The sequence below is a fragment of the Gadus chalcogrammus genome, chromosome 10 (genome assembly GCF_026213295.1).
Source record: "Gadus chalcogrammus isolate NIFS_2021 chromosome 10, NIFS_Gcha_1.0, whole genome shotgun sequence".
Taxonomy (NCBI): Eukaryota; Metazoa; Chordata; class Actinopteri; order Gadiformes; family Gadidae; genus Gadus; species Gadus chalcogrammus.
The window spans coordinates 1,600,836-1,605,835 of record NC_079421.1 but is presented as its reverse complement, the minus strand read 5'-3'; positions in this window follow the sequence as shown (position 1 = coordinate 1,605,835).

The window sequence follows — 5,000 nt, the reverse complement described above, 5'->3', positions numbered from 1 at the left end:
AGAGGAATCCAACAAATAACCGTTTTTAAATACAATTGCACATTGCGAATGAATTGAGTGCTAAAGCTGTAGTGTGTTGTATTTAGTGACATCTAGTGGTGAGGTTACAGATTGCAACCAACTGAATATCCTCCTCCTACCTTCCCCTCACCCCTCCCTTGCCAACAATATAGGCGGAGATACGGTGGCCTGAACTGGCCTTCAAGGTGCCAGTAGCTGCTTCTAAAATATGGTTGTCTACAACAGAATCTAGTAGCCAAGGGTCAGGTGAATTGGTTTTTCACTATATCTATGCATTTAAATAAGTTATTTAACATGTTCAACTACTACAGGTCATGGCTTACAAGTTATTAGCAATTATGACTATTGAATAACTATCTGAAATTAGAAATGCAACCTCTGTAGAGTCATTTATTATGGGCTGCTGAATCAACATGGCGGTCTCCATGGAAGGGTACCTGGTCCCTAGATATTAAAGACCCATTCTAAGGTAACCAAAACACAATGCTTACTGTTTTAATGGGATTAAAACTACTTTAACACATACTTATGTGTAATAAATTCAGTTCCTGCTCAATCTGTTGCGCTAGATGCAACTTAATGCTACACACACTCTTAAACTTAAGGGGAAATCGAGTTGTAACATTTGAATTGTCAGTCAGACTAAATGGTTGAATACTTTTGACATACATTTGAATAGATGGCCTCAATAGAGCCATCTTAAAACCTCCTATTCCATAGATAACAGATGAATGTGCGTCTTGAAGTATGTGCAGAAATATACGTCAGGTTATTGTGGGTTCTTCGAATTAAAATTGTATTTAAGCGGCTGTAAACATTCTCTGTTCTTTTCGTCATGAAAACAGACGTGCTTGTTTATGATTATTAATACAGGTTAATCCATAGTCTCTCTTATTTTATTAACAAGCGAAGATGTTCTAATTCTCATATTTTATGATGATAATTCCTTACCGTGAAACAGAAAGCAAAATAAATTGGTTCATGGTTGAAAATAACAAATTCAGACTTGCGTGTTTGTGTGTGAGTGTGTGTGCATAATATGTGAGTGCAGTAGTGCATGCGTGCGTACGCACTGGATAGTATGATTAATAGTTTTTTTAAGTGTTATAAAGCACATTTATTAATTCTCTCATATCCAGAGCCCTCTGGCTATAACCGGTGTGTGTGTGTGCGTGTGTGCGTGTGTGCGTGTGTGTGTGTGTGTGTGTGTGTGTGTGTGTGTGTGTGTGTGTGTGTGTGTGTGTGTGTGTGTGCCTGAGTGAGAGTGAAAGTGAGAGAGAGGGAGAAAGAGAGAGAGAGAGAGAGAGAGAGAGAGAGAGAGAGAGAGAGAGAGAGAGAGAGAGAGAGAGAGAGAGAGAGAGAGAGAGAGAGAGAGGGGGAGGGAGAGAGAGGGGGAGGGAGGGAGAGAGAGATAAACAGAGAGAGAGAGAGAGAGAGAGAGAGAGAGAGAGAGAGAGAGAGAGAGAGAGAGAGAGAGAGAGAGAGAGAGAGGACATCCACCTTACTGAAGGAGGAGCTATGCCTCTGGCCTATGGCCTGCGACTATCATTCACACATACATCCTATCCCCCTCTCTTCCTCACAACCCCCCCCCCCCCCACACACACACATCAGGGGCGGGTTATGGCGGTAGTGATGTGTCACTGGGTAGATAATGGCCAGCTAACAGGTCAGAGGGCGCTGGGGCGGTCCAGGGCATTAGGGGACTGCTGGAAGTGGGTGAGGCAGCACTTTGGCTGATTGGTTAATGCCCTGTGGGATCCAGCGAGGGGAGGGGTCACTGAGACATGACATCATATCATCTCAAGAGGGTCAAAGGAGGAACGGGGGAAGAAAATGAGAGACAGGCACTGAAAAGAGAAAGCGAGAGGCTGCAGCAGCTATTGGCTTCCTTGAAGTCCTCCGCGTAGGTGTCCCTTCTCAAGAACACCTCTTCCCCCCGGGGGTATAAAGTGTTTCCTTTGGTTGGTGGGCTTCCATTTGAAGTGAGCCTGTGAAGCCCTGGTGTTACATTTACTTGGATGAATATGAGTCATATGAGCTGAATGAATATATGTCTATATCTGTTGATTTATATCTCAAAGAACTGTTGAATTACTGAAAATTATACTGAAGAATTTATTGTATAATTTTATTCAACCTTTTATTTCGACTACTAAAGGGGAACCATACTGATACTAGGAAGAATCAAGGAGAGGGAAGTAGGAGAGACAGAAGTCTGTTTGTCTGTCTTTCTGTCTTTCCATGGTTCCAGTCTGCTTACTGTCTGTCTGTCTTTCCATGGTTCCAGTCTGCTTACCGTCTGTCTGTCTTTCCATGGTTCCAGTCTGCTTACTGTCTGTCTGTCTGTCCGTCCCTCTCCCCCTCCCTCTCCCACCTCTTTATCGTTTACTTTTGGATAAATTAGTTCTATGAACCCATCCGTTGACTTCCTCAGAGCAGTGGGCTGCCTCACACTGAACTGCTACACTTGATTGTGTCGTGGATAAAACCCACGATCTAATACTCTAACAAACTACGAGAGAAGAGAGAAGGTCTAGCTTTGAATGATCAAGGCTTTATTGTCACCGCAGAGACTAACAACATCACTCGAGTTGGTTTGCAAAGAACTCTCGAACAATCTCGGAGCCCCGCGTTAGATCCTAGATGAGTGACTTCCCCTAAGATGTCCTTGGCCAATCACAATGCTCTAAACTACGGGCCCTCGGACGTTCACGCCCACGATATCCAAGATACATTTCATATAGTAATGCAAGCATTACGTGCAAAGGTTTACATATTAAACATTAGTTACATGAAGTTACATATTATTCATTAGTTACATGAAATTACATATTATGCGTTAGTTACATGAAATTACATATTATGCATTAGTTACATGAAGTTACATATTATGCATTAGTTACATGAAGTTACATATTAAACATTAGTTACATGAAGTTACATATTATGCATTAGTTACATGAAGTCACATATTATGCATTAGTTACATGAAGTTACATATTATACATTAGTTATATGAAGTGAGGTCTTTCATTAAAATCCATTCATCGCCTTGTTTATTAACCTGATCTTAAATCACCATGACTTACCACATGGGTTTAGGACAGGGGTTCTCAAAGTTTGACAGCTGAGGGCCGATTTAGGAACCCAAAATTTGACTGAGGGCCGCCAAAGGAAAAAAAAATCAGGCGGGAAACACCGTCAGCATCCTGGTGGTGAAAAAAAACATTGCACTGTGGACCTCTGGGAGTGAGGTCAGGTGGGGTCTAAACCACGAAACTGAGGTTCATCCTTTAAAGTAATGTAGAGTCCGATTTTTTTTTTTTTAACTTACATCTGTATGTGATTGCGGGCCGCCAGGAATGTTTCTGCGGGCCGCCATTGGCCCGCGGGCCGCACTTTGAGAACCAATGGTTTAAGAGATGAGCCCTGTGAAAGCAATATTAATTTAAACAGTAACATATATTTGTAATAGTTAACAATGCCACTTTATTTGTCTGTGGTATACAATCATAATCCTAAAGCTGGTAGTGTCTGATTTTAACCGCGCAAACGATTATCTTAACTCTAATTTAAGCCTACAGAATATACATTCTAAACCTTCAGACGAGGAACCAGAGGAGGGTGTTTCCTCCCACCGTGACGTCAGCCAGCTGTCCTTGAGGGGCCACTTATATGTAAACGAGGGACACAACTTTTGTAACACGTCAATGAGGAACACATGTAAATGTCCCTCAGAATGCAAGTACTGACCAAGGAAAGCCAGGTAATATCAAGTGTTTAACATTTGGCTCCATTGTAAATATATTTACCTTATATTCTTGTAAACCCTCATTATTTTCTACCACAATTGTTACCATAGGGTTAAGGTTGTACCCTGAGGAGACCCACATTAACTCAGGGAAACAGGCAACCACAGAGAAAGAGACAGTTGAAGGGCCTTGCACTCTCAACCTGCTGTCCTGGTGGCAGTGGTGAACCCAGCAGCTCTCTGATTCTACCTCAAGGTGATATTCAGAAGGAAACAAGATATTGGATAGGGAAATTACACACCACAAATTCACAACTGAAGGTAAGAGGACAAGGTGAAAAGCTATGTGGTATCCAGATGTAAGCATATCAGTGAGACCCCTCGAAAAAGCACAAATGTTACCTTAAATACACTCATTATCAACATTTCAATGCATGACCAACACTTTTTCCAGTAAAAGCAGCGTTTTACAATATCTTGTGGGTTTTGGCCAAAAAAAATGGAAAGAGTCAGAAAGACCTGCTGATGTATAGCATAGGGTTTTAAAGTAATAATATATGGAGCAGCTAATGCATTAAATTACTTTGCCTTTGAATTCCTAATGGCATAATAATGTATTGTGGTTGATGTCAATTATAGTGCTAGATGAGAGGAACGCACTCCCTCCAAACGGTGATTACTTGTGACTTGGTATGCATCAATCGTAATGATTGTATTCACAACATACTAGTATTGTTATTTCACAATTAGAACACCAAATATTATCATTCAATTCCCACATGTTTGTTGGATATTGTTACATGGGTACACAATATCAAAGCTGTCATGCATATTGGTAATAAAGTGTTTATCAATTGTTATTTCCAGTCTTTTCTCCAACTCCTAAGGTACCGAAGCAAAGACCTCCCGGGACCTGTTTATGAAGTTATGAGCCAGGAAGAGGCTTCACAATGTACCATGATGTATTGTTGAATTATTTTCTAATTTTCTAAGGTTGGTGTACCTTGGTGGGCAGCAGGGCAAGATGTTGCTATTTTGGATTGATTGAGTGAAGGACATAAAACCAAGAATAAATCTGCTGGATTATTTTTCTACCCAAAGACTCATTCTCATTAAACCCTCCAACCACATTATTCAGGCAACTCACAGCGGTATAGATGCACACCTCTCAAATTGAACTGCCAAGGAAGCTCGGTTACTGTTGTGGAAAATAGTGTTCTCAAAA